Source organism: Mycteria americana, chromosome 2, assembly GCF_035582795.1.
Source record: "Mycteria americana isolate JAX WOST 10 ecotype Jacksonville Zoo and Gardens chromosome 2, USCA_MyAme_1.0, whole genome shotgun sequence".
Lineage (NCBI taxonomy): Eukaryota > Metazoa > Chordata > Aves > Ciconiiformes > Ciconiidae > Mycteria > Mycteria americana.
The window spans coordinates 101,960,457-101,978,345 of record NC_134366.1 but is presented as its reverse complement, the minus strand read 5'-3'; the positions used below and the strand labels follow the sequence as shown (position 1 = coordinate 101,978,345).

Genomic DNA, 17,889 nt, shown 5'->3' with positions numbered 1-17,889 from the left:
CCACAATGTTAACCCACCTAATCCCAAAGCAGTGGTCAATACTCACTTTCCCACTTTCATGAACTTCTAACTGATTGTTTAAAATTGTACCATACGTTGCAAAGAGGGAATTTTGCTACATCTGAAACAATTCGTATAAGAAATAGGTTTGGTTGGGTGTGGGTTTTGTGTTTTGTTTTGTTTGGATTTTTTTTTCTTTATTGGTGATTATGAATTATCCAGCACTTTAACATATATAATTACAAGACCCAACTCCTGTATCAGCAGTAACACTATAGTCTTGTCTGAATGACTTCCGTTTGGATGCAGCTGATTCCTCTTGGAAGCAGAGAAAAACTCTCCATTGACCATAGCGGGAGCTAGAATTCCTCCTGAAAGAAGAGTAGTTCATATACTCAAGTAGATTTTGTGACTCTAAAATTGGAATTGGGACCTCTAATATCTTATGGGAATGAAGTTGCAACCTGTATGAAAGCCTTTCTGTCTTCTAACTGCCCTGTTGCTTTGTTAGCTTATGTATTCTCATATTACAGCATACGCTATACAGCAGTGATAGATTGCATTTTAATATATATATATATATGAATATAGGCAGATTTTAATATGTATTTATGTAACTGGAAGTCACATACACAGATACATATATGTATATAAAGATAAAACTTCTATATACATATATGGAAGTGAGTGAGTGTATATAAAAAGCACTCCAGAGGGCTCTCCTACTATCATTGAAGTGTTGCTGTTGAGTATAGTAAGAGTGAGTACATGCCTCCTGTTATGCAGAATTATTCTCCCAGTCTCAAGGGGCAATTTTGTATCTTATGTCTGCAAAATGAAACTGATCTCACAAATACTTAGCCCAAAAGTGTTCATTTAATCTTGGAAGTAGTCCCACTGAATTTAATGAGCCCTTAGATGGTAAATTCTTTGGGGCTCTTATTTTTCTTTGTGCCTTATTCAGTGGTAAGCACAATCTCCATTAGCTTTTACATTAACATCTACTGTTACTTACAGCAAAAGGCTTTCAGGTTTTGGCTTGAAAATGCTAATTCAGACACATAGGCACAAAAACTCTGGGGCAAAAGACAATAATTAAATTAGAATTATTCCAAAGTTACATTTGAAGAATCTGAGTTGGCTTCATGAAGTTTCAAAAGTTGCATTTTTTTGAGTGCTGCTGCAGGGGTTGGCTGATTTGGCCTTAATTGGGAAAAGAGTCTTACAGCCATTGGGATTTTTGAGAGGGGAAGGATTGTAGACCTGAGATAGTAAACACTCCAACCTGCTGATGAACTCTGATGGTCAAGGTAACTCTGGCTTCTATGTAGCTGGGAGTAACTGTAGAAAACCACAGCTTTTGTTAGCTCCAATGCTGACAGCCAAAGGTATCCAACTGTTACCCATCGGGGTCCTCTCAAATCCATTCCAGTCAACAGCATTCTTCCAACTGACTGCACCGGCTCTGGATGAGCCTTTTCTTCTGCATGCTTCCCAAATCACATGCCTAAAATAAGCTTCCTGCAGACTGGATTTGCTCAGTAGAATTGATGTGGTCTGACTATATATTTATTAATAAGCTTATATGTAAAGCACAAGCTCGTTTTAGATCATTGACACATCATTTTTTTTTTCTTCCCAGATGGTTTCAATCTTGAGTTTCAGAGCAGAGGACAATCCAACCTTGCCAGCAGAGAATTTCTAAACTTTGTAAGTTTATAAACTTTGTAAGCTTTTTGATTTAGTTAGAACAGCATTTATATTCTGGTGGTGTAAAACAATGTCCCACACTGACCAGAGCTCAGTATGAGGCTTACAGTGTATGACCATATTCCTTCAGCAGCATGCTTTGAAAGAATTCATGGGAAATTGTGCATGGTCTTTTAGGTATCTTTATCTTGAGGGTTACTCTGCTAGCATCTGTTTATTTTCTCTTTTGAGAAAAAAAGAGAGGTAGGAAATGGGAGGAAGAAGGAACGATAATAAATACAAATGTAGGCAATAAAACTAAACTAGTCTATCATTGCTATGAGAAAATGAGGTGAGATAAGTTGATTTGTGTATTGGTTTTCACTTTAAAGCTGTGTTTGAAAGGCACATTATCTACTGCATTGGTTTTCATGATAAGAAATGGTATTCTGGCTCAGCAGTGCTGTCAAGAAGTACAATATGTCCCACCTCATTAAGTACCATCTTTTTCCTCTCCATCTGTCTAGAACAGCAGGAAAACTAGTTTTCAAATAGAAAAATAATCAGTTTCATACATTTCCTTTCTTCACCTCTGTATCTGTATTCATCTAAAAATTCAATCAAATTTCCAGGGAGGTGCCTCTAGAACAACAATCCTAATAAAGGTGCCATTCAGAACATCAGGACCTGTTGTTTGGGATGTAGCAAGTGAGCAACTATGAGAACCCAAACAAAAAAATATATTGGACACATGAGGGAAGGAAAATCTGCCTGTTTAATAGAAATATAGACTGTGGTTGATTGACAGCATAGCTAGAAGAAATTTAGAAAGGGAGGCATTTCCTCCTCTCTTTGAATATGTGACCAAGAGATTCATCACTGTTTGGGTGTTAGAAGTGCAGCACTTTGTGCCTAAAAAGCATGATTTATACGGAAGTAAATAGCTATGCCATATAAAAGAGAAATGCCCTGGAGGTTATTTGATTCATTACAGACAGTACTGTTCAGATTAAGGGCCTGATCCACCATAACAAAAGTGTCATACTTGCCACTTGCTTAACTGAGTAGATAGCAGCAAACTGCAGATGCTGGCTTTACTGCTGCAACTAAGAAAAACAATTCCAAAAGCCAGGAAGAAAAAAGGCAACAGCAAAAACATCAAAACATTGCCTGTGTTTTCAGGTAATTGCTTTCATCACTGTTCAGCTTTTGGGAGTTCCAGCATTCTTCAGGTTAAAGTGATTCTCCTCATGGGACTCATATCAATGCTGTTTCCTTATTCTTTACAGCAGCCACTGAGAGGTCCTGCAAGAAATCAATTTTAAGCCTGTATTGTCTTTCTGAAGAATACTCCCAAAGACTGAATGAGGGGCTCTGATTAAACCTTTTGCTTTCACAGGCCTCAGATCATACTGATACTGTTCAACTAGTTGGAGTAGTGATACTGAATGAATAAAACAATGTTAACTTCAAAAGGTCACTCCTTTGCAAAGTCAGAGAGAGTGGCTATGGGCAGAAGTTGGCTGCACAACAGGCTGAAGTCCCACGTCAAAGGCTGGATAGAAAATTGTATTTTACAGCTGAGGTAATAGCAGAGGATATGTAACTGTGTGAATGAGTATTGTTTGCAATAGAAAAAAGCCTTTTTAAAAAAGTAAATAAATGCAGGTTTAGAAAAAAGCAAATAAGCTAGCATAATTTATTCCTAGCATCCTAAAATATTTACATCTTTAGTTCTATTGTAGACACAAAAGGTAAGAGACCCCAGTGTGTAACAAAAGAAATAAGCATGCAAATCAGTTGCAGGCAACAGACATCAGTTACCAATTTGCCACTAGGTGATGTTTAACAATCTGAGAGTAATGAAAGGAATTTTCAGGGAGAATAATTTACTCTGTTCTGGGCTATGCATGTGCTAAGGATGATGTCATACACTGAAAGAATAACTATGCAGACCATAAATAGTCTTTCAGCTAGAGAGATTTAACACTTACTTTGCAAGGCAGGAGTGTATCTTTGAAGAAATCACTTTTCTCTTTCTCCAAACCCTTCTCTTTATCCAAAGAAGGACATTTCAAATCATAAAGCAAGTTTTACTGTTAAAACTGTGCTAAACAGTGATAATGCTGTAGTGAAAAGTGAGATGCATGTAACAGAATAGGAGCATGTTTTAATAATGAAGCACAGGAATGGGAGGGGAGGTAAGACCTTGAATCCTTTTGGCACTATGTCACTGACTTGCTTTGCAACCTTAGGCAAGACCCCAGTTTGCCTCCCCAAAAGCAAGGGTAACCTTACTTGCATTACAGGGTCATGTAAAGTCTGGTTAGGATTCAGCGTGGTGTCTTCTGGCCTTGGCGTAAGTGTAGCACGGGACTGAGACAGTTGCATCAGCAAAAGTTGTGAGAACCTCAGGTAAAAAGTGTGGTGGATGTACAACATGTTTACTTACCTAAGACTTGCACTAACCAAAGTACCAGTGTTCCCAATATTTAATAATACTCAGATCTTGTGTATATTCAGATAATTAGACAAAGAGCAAGACTTTGTTTAGATGCAAAGGTGCAAACTTTAAAACAATATTTTGGAAATGATGATATTGTGCTTAGTCTTGACTCCGATGGAAGTGATTAGCCAAGATGCTGTGGAGATGCCCCAGAATTAGTACAGGGCAACTGGAATGCAGTTTATAACCCCGAGAAGGTACTATATTACCTTCCATGCCACTGCTACCCGCTGCATCTTGCTGTTGACTTCATCAGACTGATAGGTTCACACAAAGGTTGTTGGACTTGAAATGGTTCAAAAAGGAAACATCACATTCCTGCCTTGTCTTTGACTTTCTTCCATCATCTCTTTTCCATAGCAGGCTTCAAGATCCCACTGGGACTTGTGGTATTTAGGCATTGTATTAAGCACTTTATCTAAGCTCTCTGGAAATACCTACTTACTGAGCTCTCTGCTCGCACACATCTGCTGCTCGCTTACACTGGAAAGCTTGTAGACTTTTCTCTTTTGCATTATGGGAAACCGTCTCAGAAATGGCACTCTGGAGAGTTAAACCTTTTTTTAGAAAAGACTGGAGGAAAAGAAAGGTATGAAAATAGATTCATATAAAATTAAATACATGAATTTACTTTAATGCGGCTGTGCTGGTTCTAGATTATATGCTCCATCTTTTTCTCATCTCCTCCTAAGTGTGTAACTCATTGCTTGCACAGTCTCTTTGCTTGCTCCATGTGATGAAATAATCTTTCTGCACTATTCACCTCTGCTAGGATTTCTGAACATATATAAAAAAAAATACGGCTTATTTTTAATTTAACAAGATAATATTGGGGTGGGGCTGGGGGAAAGGGAGTGGAGGTTTCTGTGGCTGTATTGTGTAATAGGGATGAAAACATAGGCCTTCTCCTGGATCCACAAGATTACAATCCAGGTAGAGCTATTTGCACTGCCTAAAGGAAGAGTTAAAAAATGCAGGCAAGCCACAAGGTGGGAAGGAGAAGTAGATCAACAGTTCAGGCAGATCTTCTTTATTTTGTCCATTCCAAGCAGCGCTGCTTTGGCTGTGGCAGCTGCTGTAGCTCTAGGGCTGAAACAGTAGCTGCCAAGTACTACCTTGAGGTGCCAGATTTTTTTCCCTAATCCCTCCGTGCTGGGCTCGTGCTCAGCCACGGTGTACTCAGTTCCAGTGCAGGATTTAGGAATCAGGCAGTAAGCATGACAACAGTTCCAGATGAAGTGATTTTTATCCACCTTGTCTAAAATCAGTGTATCCCTGGAAGGAAGGCACTGAACGTACTAATATCAAAGATCATTGCTACACAGCAAGACAGAATAAAAATTGTTAGAATGCCCTTATTACTCAAATGTATCCTGGATAAAATATTTTATGCTTGCATATACTTCAAGATTGTGGGGTAGAAGGATTTAAGAATAAGAACAGAGCTGGAAGAATGTTAGACAATTTCATAATACTTGAAAATTGTTAACAAAGAAGCATGAGTGATGGATTATTCCTTGGTTTTACAGAAAAGCCTCTTTATACTTTGGATAAATTATTTGACCCTACACATATGTCATCCACTGGTTCCAGAAATCAAAATCCTAGGGACAGTACATGAATTCCTATGGTCTGGGCCAGATCATAAGGGAGAAACTGAATTAAGACATAGAGGTGATACTTGCCTTTTGCTTCTGCCAGCAGCCTGCATGTCCACAAAGCTCACCTGCAGCAATTAAGTATTGCCGGTACATTCCAATTAAACATACACTTAAGTGGAGACCTAGCTGAGGATGATCTACAGGATTATTGCCTTTGCAGAGCTCTGCAGGTTATAGAAAATAAGTGAACTGCAAATCACCTTTGTATTGAAAAGAGAAACTAAACCCAAGTTTGGCTGAAAGCTGAGGAGTTGTCACCATGTGTTTGTAGTGGCCCTTGTAATCTTTTCCTGGGTACCCACTTTGGGGGGTGTCAGAGAGAGGGTATGAAGCTAGACAGACCTTTGGTCTGACCCAACCATCCATTCCTGCAGGCGTAGCTCATTTGCAATGTCATTTAGGTAAATATAATTAAATCATTGAATTGCAGTGGCTGTTGACCATTTTAAAAACTTAATTGGGCAATAAAACTGGAATCTAGATTATGAGTGGAGTCCTTTGACTGGAAATAACATGTGGGAATGCTAATCCACACTTGACAGTAGGAACACCAGACTAATGGGAAAACCTACCAAATACTTATTAAGGGCTTGTCCTACCTGAAAAGTGAGTGGTAAGTAGTGTATTTTTATCACGTCAGTCCACTTCCTTTACCTGCCAGTAATTTCTTCTGATGCTTGTAACTAAAAAGAAATGTTCCCGCTTTCTTCTGCTGCTTGTGCTTCACAGGCCGTATATATAACAAATAGTGCTTTTCTAACGCAACTGTTTATTAAGTTCCAATCATTGCCTCCAGTAGAAACCTGCTGAAGGCAAATGGACTATTCAGTTGTCACTGAAGGCATAATTTAATGATGCAGCGTATCTCTACACTGATGAATTCGGCCTTTTTATTGTGGTTTATCTATGATGTGTGGAGCAGACAGTACCTTCGTTTTGCAGACCTGTCTGTGGGAAGCCTGCTTCCTCTCCTTTGCTCTTCTGTATATGATAAACAGAGCCTGTTTATTGAAGAAGCCATCGAGCTACAAAGTTGAAGCCCTCGGGTGCCACTTTTACAGTCCCTTTTCATAAGGTACCTCCTCCTTCAAGCAGTTGGTTTCCAAGTGGCCTCCAGCATCCCCTACAAAATTGCCTTGTTTCACATTTGGCAAAAAATTATATTGCTGACCCACTGTGTTAACAGCGATGGTAAATAGTGAGGGATAGATGGAAGGATTTGGGTGAGAAATCTGTGGCAGGCTTTTATGTGAAAACATTTAGTATCTGTTCTCGCTTTAATCACTGTTTTTAAGTCAGTGACAAAAACATCCTCCTGAAATAGGAACACTGGGATCCCATCTGCAGGAGAACGAATGGTTAGACAGGCCTTACTATCGTGTAGACGTGACAGTATATCAGGCAAACATATTAGTTGCTAGTTTTACTGTTGTTTTTAAGACTGCTTGAGAAAAGTTGCTTTAACCAGGCTTATGAACTTTCAAATGGCTACATAAAATTATATCTTGTCTTTGTTTATCCATAATGTAAAGCTACTCCAGTAAAAATAAAATAGAGACTTCATGTTTTAGAGTTTTACTATACCTTCATGTTGCCCTCAGGCTGCTTCTATTTTTCTTGAGAGAAAGCTCATTCATATTTCTTCCAGAATAGGACCAGTCACTTTCACTTTGTAAAGGCTAGAGCTGTTTGTGATAAATCCTCAGTCCTTTCAGTCACATGTATATTTGAATGAAGTGTAATAGTTATTTTTCTTTTGTGGTTTAAACATCTGCATTTTGTAGTTGTGGATATTCTCACTGGATTAAATGTTTTGTACTATATTAAAACATGTCGTTGCTGTGCCAGAAATATCCCAGAAACACAGTGCTCTTATTTTCTCCTGTAACAGAACTTAGAAATAAGTATCAAAATAAATGATGACATATGGAATAGCAACAGGCTATGTAAGAATGATGAATATGCTCCAGGTTTAATGTAGATGGAAATAGAAGCACTTTCATACCTGCCAAAACCTTTTAACAACGTTTTGAAAACTGGTGTTTACATTCTTTGAAATGTTTATATCTAGAAGCAACCTCCTTCTTTGGCAAACTTGGTTTAAATCATCTTGGACCTCTGACAACCAAACTGATGAATATACCAATATGCTCTGATGTTGTCCTAAAGCTTGTTTTCAATAGGAGAGTTAACACAAGTAAAAATTAAGGACTGGGATTTGAGAACCTAGCTCCCAATGAGGAACGAACACTCTGAAAATGTTGGCCTCTGGTGGTTTGGTCCAGTAGGCCCAATAGGAAAAGTCATAGTATCAGTCAAGATGGGATTTTAGGAATATTATTATTTAGGACAAAAAGAAAGTGCAAGAGTCGCCATCAGCATTCTCTTTTACCAAACACTTTCCTTAATGATTCATGGTCTCCTGCAACTCCTGACCCTTCTGTTGTACAATATGCAGCATAGATGGCAGCAGCACAGGGTGGCTGCTGTTCTGCTTGCACGTTGTACTAAATGATTCAATAATTACTAGGTTGTCAAACTCGCATGATATCTGTAGGACTAGGCTTACCCAGTCCAGTTTTGCTGGTCCAGTCTCACTGTTTTTCTGCCCTTAACTTTCTCCTCAGATACAGGATGGTGTCCTAGTTCCAGTCCAATACAGGGGAAGGAATAGGGTGAAGGAGACTTGTTCTCCCTCTTACTCCTCCCCAGCAAAGGAGCAAAGCGGACAAGAGCTGTGTGCTCATGGGCTCAGGGAGCATCCATGGGAAGTGAGAATGCTGGGACCCTTGTCCCTGGGAGGTGAGAAGGTGCTCTCCCCTCCAGGGTACCTGCACAGATCTCAGCTGCTCCCTCCTCCCATCCTTACAAGGGAGGTGAGATAGATCAGCTGGGGGGGTGGGACTGGGTTCATGAAAGAAAGACAAGTTCTCGTGGTACGCTCTCTCTCTCTCTCTCTCTCTCTCTCTCTCTCTCTCTCTCTCTCTCTCTCTCAGTTGCCGTTTGCCCAAAAGAGTATTTTTATTGTTATCAAGAAAAATTCACACAGTACAGCTGCAGCTCTCTTGGAGCAAGTCAGTGGTATAGGTGAGGAGTACAGAGAGGACCCACTCCTCTTTACTTGGTTTGAGCAAATGGGCTTTACCCATCTTTATTCACTGCATGTCACCGGAACAAATGGAGGACATAAAGCGCTTTGTTCTTGCCCAGGCTGGAAGGAAAAAAAAGAAGTTGCCTTTAATAGACAGAAGTCCGGATTCTGGAGTAGAAGCCGTGCATGACTACCTCTCAGATGACACTCTTAATTCAGGAAAAGTGGTGAAAGGACATCTGTTGGCAAATTGCCTTTTTGGGTTATTGAGAGCAGCAAGTTGAAAAACAGAAGAGATGAGGATACGTGGGATCCCAGCTGACCATAAGAAATCAAATTGCCCTCTTTAAAAGAAAACTGATTACCAGACATATTAAGCTTTAATCTTATTTGCAGTTAGTAGCCCCAAAGAGAATGCTTTGTTGGAGACCTTCCAAGAACAGCTCTTGCAGACAGCTTGTAAAACAAAGACAATGTGATGGAAATAATGCAAATACAGTTCAACATTTGCTATAATAAAGTTAGTTTATGACGCCCTTTGTAACAACCTCAAAAATAAATGCCAATTTTTTCATTGGCAATTAGCTCTGGTGGGAAAAACACTTCCCCAAAGTTGATGTGAAGATGGTATTTACATATTTCTTTCTTTTTACAAAGCTGATTGTATCTGGCATGTAAATATACTTTTTATTTTTAAGGTTTTCTTTTAAAAACACCATTTAAACACTGAAGGAGTGCAAAATGACTTCCATTAAGGTACTGCTTGTTTGCATTCGGTTCAAATGGGTGCCGCTTCAGATTCCGATGCAGCAAACTGCCAAACGCTGACACAGTGACCTGCTTCAGCTGGGGAACATTTTAATGCCGGTTCTGTGAGGATTCTTGGCAAGGCTGCTCCTGGCTGTTGTCCTCACGACGCTAAGCCATGCTGCCGACATGAATGATGGTTACACATACCCTGTCTGTGGGATCTGGCCCCTGGTGCCTCTGTTTACCTTGCAGGTAGCCTGAACTTCAGTTCCTCATCTGCCCTGAGCCGGGCAGCTTTGGCATTTGTCGTGGTCAATTCACCTCTCTGCAGCTGTAGGTGGGCTGCACGCGTAGGATGGAGACCTGTGCAGGCAACTGTGCCTGTTGGTGCCTGCTACAGTACAAACTGCACATGAGGTTCCCCTCTGCAGTGTACTAGCTGTCTGCCCCAGACCTGGTATTTTGTGGGGTTCTGGGCACATCAGAGGAGTGGCACAGCTTGGACAAACATGTAGGCAAAGCAAGAAAAATCCATTATTCCCCTCCCCCTGCCCCCCCCCCCCCCCCCCCCCGCAGCATTCTGCAGTATGTATGTTAGAATAATTTGAGACTCATGAAATCAGAAGGATAGCATTGACTATAATTACAAAGCATCACAAAGATTTTAAAAATCTATTTATTTGTTCTCATGACTTGGAGATGTGCATATTTTAAAAGATCCCTCCAACAATAATTTTACAAAGTTGACTTAGTAGTGCTCCACAATCCATAAACCTGAATCTCAATATACTTCTCTTAATACAAATGCTGTAAACTTAGTCCTTAAATTATAGGCTACATTTTTGAATGTACACTTACTCCAAAATTACATCTTTCTATCTACATGGTTTAGTGAATTCATATCACTTCTTAAAGTGTCTTTGGCTGTATCTAGACATCTCACACTAACTTCTTTTCATGAAATTGATAACATTTTTGCTAAGTGAGTTTCCCGGACTCGGTTGCAATGCAATAGAACAGATAATCGAGGTGTCATAAAGACCTTCCTCCGGAGGGATTTGGGATACATCCTACAGCATCATCAATCATAATGGACGTGTGTTAAACTGTTTGCATACGGTAAACTGCTCGCATACAATAGATCATTCTTGCTAAAACTTTTTAGCGTAACTTGAAAACACATATTTTTGGCATAGGAAAGCCTGATACTTCTTATGTTATCTGCCTGCCTATAAACACACAAATATTCAATCCCCAGCCTATAAATGCTAAATGAAGGCAGCTCTATAGTTCTTGCAGTAGCATGCATTACCTCTCACAGGGAAGCTGCCTGTCGTAGTACACAGTCCCTGATGAATGTATCAGCTGAGCAATACAGCAAAGCTCAAATATTTAACTTGTTTAAGCACACAAGGAATCCCATTCAGCTCATTGAAAGTGAACATATGCGTGAGTCCTATGCTGGGCGAAGAATGCCTCCTTGTCCTGCTGTTTATGCATTGGCTACCTTGGTATTTTTACATGTATGTTTACTCTGTCACCTGACTACAATTTTAAGCATTTTTTCAAAATGTTTTTTATTCGAACTATTACAATGTTAGTCAAAGCCACTTTTAGTCTAATCCTCGGCTTACCCTGGCTAGATGTCTCCTCTCCTCAGGAATCCATTGTCCACTTTTGACTCTCCCCAGTGAGGGGAGAACAGGCAGATGGAGTCCAAGTGCAACCACCGTGCTGCTCCCTGCACTCTCCTGCTTAAAGAAGGGGGCCTGAAATACCTTCTTTAATACTTGCAAAAGTAGGCAAGTGTACGGCTGTCAAAATATGCACACATCAAAATATACAGAGAAACAGGATTCTGCATGCTCTCTACCTAGCAAACCAAGTACTCATCCTCAACAGATCTGTGGGGGCACAGAAGGATTCTGAACTCACCGGTTTTGTCTGAAGACAAGGTATCCCAAATGAATGGTTGGGAAATCTAAGTGCCTTTAAGAAAGGCCTAAGTTACTTTTGGGGCAGGCAAGAGCAAGTAGCACCTGCATATGTGGCAAAGAGAGTAAAAAAATCAACCTTACAGTTAGACAAAATAAAAATACCACAGGGCTAGCGGCAACTGCAAGTGTGTGGTGGGTAAAGGACCAGAACCAGTCAGTGTCTGAACAGAAAGATCTTTAGAGAAATAAATGGGAGCACCAGCAAAATTCCCCACAAAATGGTGGGGCATCAGTATGAAAGTGTTCAGCACTCACCTAACTTTGTCTGCACACCTTTTTTTTTCCTTTCCCTGTTTAAATTCTATTTAGAATATAGGGTTTCTGCCAAGGAACTTGTTAAATATGTTTATAATGAGCACAGCATGGTTTTTGGGTTCTGTAAACAAATACCTCTTTTAAGGTTATACTTCATTTCAGAGACTTGAGATTCACTTGTCAAGGAGACCCAGTGTTTTCTTCACTGAAACTTTGCTAGTTAGACTTTTTAAAGCGGGCATATAAACTTTGATCTATAAACTTTAAAAAGCTGAATTTAAGAGTAGGGAAAGATAAAACACTTCCCAGAATTCAAGTGTCAAAATATATCTTGGGAGGGGGTTTGAAGTAGTTTTCTAGCTCTATTAAATAATCTTAGTACGCAAACATTGTTACAGGGCACATGTCTAATGTTTTGATGCTGCACTGGGCCCCATACCCACAGCCCGCTGCCTTGCTCAGGGGCCACTGTTAAGAGGAGGCTTGTTACAGCCTAACAACCCAACGCAACATTTCTTTCAACCATGGGTCCTAAAATTGCTGCTGGCACGCCACGTTGGTGGTACACAAGCTATGCCAAAGCCATCCGTGGCCCAGCAAGGAGCTGGGACCTGCTGTTGGTAGCAGCCCCCATCAAAAGGCACAGGAAGGACAATTTGGTAGGTCATGCAGTTCTTTTGTGTCCTCATAGACCAGACCTAATTTTAAGGCAAACGTAACTGTGGGTGTAGCAGGTGCCAGCGCAGCAGGGATGACACAGGAAGACACCACACCTGCTCACTTACTACAGACCCTGTAACACCATACAAAGCACAATCCTCGCTTGCAGCCGCGCGTTAGTAGCCCGCAGGCCCGTACAGGAAGCACAGGCGCCGCACAGCCCACCCCTCAGCCAGAGGGCTGGGGGGCCGCAGGCCAGCAGCGCTCAGGACGACACGCGGCGCTTCCACCCGCGGCTTTGACTAGAACCGGCCAAAACGAACAGCCCCCACAGCCCGGGGACAGGCGGGCACCGCGGACGCCGGCGCCCGCCAGCCAAATTCGCCGTACCGGGCGAGGCAGCGGCGGCAACGCACGCGACCGCCCTGGCTGTAACGGCCCCCCGCCCGCGGCCGTTGGGCACGCGCGCCCCCCGCACATCCGGGCTAGCGGCGGGGTGGGGCGGGGCGCGCGGGCTCCGCCCAGGGGGCGCGGGCGCGCGGGGAACGCGTCCGCGCGCCGGGGCGGTCACCGCCCCTTCCCTGCGCCCGCCCCCCGCGCCGCCGCCGCCCCCGCGCCGGTGATGGAGACGCGGCGCTGAGGAGGGCTCGGGCGGCAGCGGCGTGCGCGGGAGAGCGGGCGGGCGGGGGCGCCGGCAGCGGTGGTGCGCGGAGGACGGGGTATGCGGAGCGGGCGCCGCCGGGGGGCTGCAGCTGCGGGCTCCGAGGCGCTGAGGGAGGCGGCGGCGGCGGCTGCTCCTCCGCGGGGCTCCGTGTGACCGCGCCGCTGCGCCCGGAGCGCGGCTCCCGGCAGCCGCAGGAAGAGGGGGGCTGAGGCGGCGGTGGCGGCGGCGCAGCGCTCCTTCCCCGGCCGCGGAGCGAGGCGGCGAGCGGAGGCGCCGGTTCCCCGCGGCTATAGCGGCAGCGGCCGCCGCCGGCAGCCCGGCTGCGCAACGGCGACGGCGGCCGCGCCTCAACTTGGTGCGAGGCAGCGGCCGCCGCGACGAGCGGGCGGTGCGCGGCTCGTCCCCGTCCCCGCCGCCGCCCGGAGGATTTACCCTGCGGGACTCTCCTCCCCGGGCGCCCGCTGACAGGCGCAGCAGCGGCGGGGCCGGCGGCGCCCGTCCCTTCCCCTCAACGGCCGGCCGCCCTCCCTCCGCCGGCCGCCCCGCAGCGACAGAGAGGGCCGAGGTGAGTGCGGGCTCCGGGCGCCTCGGGTTCCGTTCCCCCCCCCCGCTCCCGCCCCGCGCTGGGGCTCGGGGAAAGGGAAGCGCCAAGTTCAGGCAGCGCCGGGCTTCTCCCCTCTCCGGCCGCCGGCGGGGGAGCCGCCGCCTCGGCCGATCGCCGCTTCCTCTCCGCCGGGCGGCCGGAGGAGCGGGGCGGCCCCGCCGCGGTGCCTGCTCGGGGGGCAGCCGCCGGGGAGGAGCGGGGCGGGGAGGACTGGCACACACAGCCTGGCTGCTGCCTTCCAGCGGCTCCCCAAGTTGCTCCTTGCCGGGGAAAGGGGCGGGCGGGCGGCCGGGGGGGCTGGGGACGTCCTGTTGCTGCTTCCCAGGGGTCGGGGAGCTGCTCTGTGTCAGCAGCCGCCGGGAGCGTGTGCGTGTGTGTGTGTGTGTGCCGGGGGAGGACCAGGGCAGCATCCCCGGCTCTACCTCTGCACCGCTGTCACATCAAGTTCGATCAGTTAATGGTTATTATATAACATGTGACTAATATTTTAGACTTTCTCTTATCTGCTGGAATCCGGATCATCAGTCTTACTTTATTTCCTTTTAATTCATACTGTGAAGAGGGTCGGGGAAACTAAGACTCTCATTCCACGTAGTTGCCGAAAGCAACTTAGTTTTCATGTGACTTTACTCGGGTTAACAGGGGGTTACTACCTCCTGCCACTCCAAGAAAGCAGAAGTCTGTGCCGGGTGTCGTCCATCCCCTCACCTCCCCCGTTTATTCTTAAGGACGGCCAAGTTTCTTTAGGTCCTACTTGTTTTTAGTAGTCTCTAGAACCTGCCACTTTGTAAATGTACAGGGTGAGATACTGAAATAGAAACTGAATTTTGTGCAGCAGCTGCTGAGAGAAATAACTTTTATGGTAATGAACAGGAGTGAACCAGCCTCTTCTGTTTATATAAATGATGTTGGCACTACATGAACTGTAAATGAACATAGCCAACAGCTGTGCAAACCAAAACTATGTAACTAACCATGTATTTTTATACACTGCTACTCTCGACTTCTCTCCTTTGCAAAGGCAGTGAAGATCATGCTACTCTGAACACTTGGAACACCACAGAACTCGTTTTTCTTGTAAATACAAAGGATTGCTTATATTGGAGAAAGCATTTCATTTTCTAGTGCCAGCTTCATCGTTTTCTGTGACTTGGAATTTTGTCCATGTCCTCCTGTGATGTTGGCCTTTTTTAAGTGGTATTGCTAGCACTTTGAATTTGAATTTGCTGCATTTTATCAGGCTTACCTTATCTGTAAAACATGAATGCACATCAGAGATAAATGTTCCTCAAATGATTGTCGATAAGGGAGATTGTGGCAGCATGGTCATCTTCAGAAAAATGATACGAATGGTACCTGGCAAGGACACCACATACAAGCCACCCTTGAGATCAAGGTGATAATGGTAACACTTGGACTATTATTGGATGCTGCCTGGCTTTTCAGAATTGTAAGCTGCGTGAATGGGGATACCTTATTCCTCATACACCTTGTTCCTGTAGGAATAGGGCAATTCAAAGACACTAATGAAAGTCATGGAAATGCTTTAAAAGTACCCCGTGACAGTCATTGCATATCCTAGTGGTGAGGTGGTACTGTTTCACTTTTATCCAAAATCCACCCCACCCCACCCCCAATCATCTCAAACTGGATTTGTTCAAACGAGTTCAGGAATAAGCTATACAGAGAAAGAATTGAGGTAATTTAGAATAAAGCAGCGATTTGTCATTGAAATTTAGTGAAATAGTACCCTGCTGTCCTTTCTTTGTTGCATACATGTTGGCAAAATATATATTGGCTGTAAACTTGTTAAATATTTTTTTCTTTCTTCTATCACAGAAAGAACATGACGTTTGTCTTTGGGATAAGAACAAAAAGTAGCTCCAGGGACACTCATCTAAAAATAGGGTACTTCCAAATACTTAAATCATTTGAATGCAATTTACATTATGTTTAGTTCAAGAGACAAGAGATTCTTGACAGATTTTGCAGTTTATATTTTTAGTGGTGGGGTTTTTTTAGTGCATATAATAGGTCTCAGACTATCCACCTGGCACAAAAGTTTGATTCGCAGGACCAAAATGGTATGGTCTTTAGCTCTGCAGTCCTCCCCAGTCTGTTTCTTTAAGTGTCTTCTACGTGGAAGTGCAGGAACCATCTCTAGATGCAAGTTGACCTGTACGGGGAGCTGTCAGTGCTTACAAGGAAGAGGACTGGCCTACAAATTGAAATAGAACTTTTTTTTTATAAGATGCATTAAAACACCTTTTAGCAGCTGGAGTGGTGCTTTTGAGAGTGGTGCTGTTTCATGCTTATAAACCAATCACTTTATCAAGAATTTTGAAGTTCTCTTATTTGTCCTAAATTATTAACCGAAATCTGGAAGTCTGTAGTGCTGTCCTTTAGGCCAAGTTATAGTGTATGATTTTGCATTCTAGTGTTGCCCTTCAGGATCTTGATTTTAAAGTGTGTTTGGAAGGTGGTGTTTTTGGTGCATGTCCCCTCACCTCGCAGGGCCAACATGGTGATTTTAGCATTGAAATTGTGGCAGTGGAGCTTCTTTGGAGTTCATCTAGATGAATAGCTTGTGGCAGGTACAAGAAGTGTTACAGGAGCCAGATGTTGAATACTTCTGTTATTATGGGTCTTACAGCAATACTTAATAGAAGTAGACTTGGATCCTTAAATGTGATGTTCCTCAGCCCAGTTATCTGTCCTTCTTTGACTATTGGCAGATTCTTTATAATAAAGATGCACTAGAAATTACTTGGAGTATTTAATTATGCATTGTATCGAAAAAACATACGTCTGAACTGTATACTTCCCACTTTCACTGAGCAGCATTTTTGAGGTGTAAATTTATTTCCCTTTGGTTTACATTTAGTCTACTTATAACTATGTATTTTTTCATGTCTTGCTTTGTGATTCTTTGTATTAACAGTATTAATTTCTAATTCTCTTTATACAAGTTTCTTCAGACACCTAATCTAATACTGCAGCAGCCTTTTTCAGGTAATGATTAACAATGAAGCACTAGTTTTATATGAAGATACCACAGTTTTGCTAGTGCTTGCCACTGCTGCTTTTGAATCCTGATACTTTTAATTTTCAACAGTGATGTTCTGATACTGAACAGAGATCTTCCTTGAGTTCCACAGGGATGCTTGTAATCCTCTTGTTTATACTAGGTCTACTTAATTTAGAAGGTTGCTGACCATACTAATAATTCTGTCTTTAGCTTTCAGTGACACTTCTTCTGCATTTATTAACATTGAATTTTATCTGCCACTGTGTTACCTGTACATCATGGTTGATTAGCTCTCAGTTGGTTCCATTTTTGTTTGCATTTTTGGTCTTCTGTACTTGACTAACCTACATAACTGTTATCTGGAAAAGAAACTAGAAAAGTTCATTAATTAGTGCTTTTAAATGTTGCTTGCTTTATGGATCCTTGAAGCATCTTGCTGTTAACCTTTTGCTGTGTTGAAGTTTGACTAGTATTCACAGTCCAAGCTTCCTGTTTCTTAGCTAGGAATAAAACAAAATATTTAAAGTGAAATACAACTGAAATCTGCAAAATATATCCGCAGTGTTGTAATCATGGCTTTTACTCAACTTTTAGCACCAAATCTATTCTTGACAGTAGTATTCTAAATTTAACATCTTCAAATAAAATGTTTTAACTGTATGCTTGTCATAAAAGCATTTTGACACCATCTTCCACTAGTTCTGGCAAAGCATTTTTTCCCTTTTACAGTCTTTCTAGTGAGCTTAGTCCATTATGTGAAATCAGCCCATCATAAAAATCAATGGAATTGATATACTTTTAGCTAATGTATTAAAGAGCTGGCTAACTGCTCTATTATTCACTTTTTGATTGCTTAAATATGGTTTCACACTATAAATACGAAGATTCTTAAGGGGCATTTACTTTTGGCTAAATTAGAAGCTTGTGACTTTGAGCACTGCATAAATATCTTGTGCATGTACTGTTGCACTACTCCCAGCTCAT

The 17,889-nt window shown here is 42.9% G+C and overlaps 1 protein-coding gene across 2 annotated transcripts in view; it reads left to right on the top strand.

The window, feature by feature from the left end:
* Positions 1–13,177: 13,177 nt before the first annotated feature.
* GALNT1 (polypeptide N-acetylgalactosaminyltransferase 1) overlaps positions 13,178–17,889 on the top strand; it is a 91,200-nt gene continuing 86,488 nt past the window's right edge. For both annotated transcript variants that reach the window (XM_075494141.1, XM_075494140.1), the window contains exon 1: positions 13,178–13,838. The gene's annotated coding sequence lies outside the window, so the exon portion shown is untranslated. The remainder of the gene's footprint in view (positions 13,839–17,889) is intronic.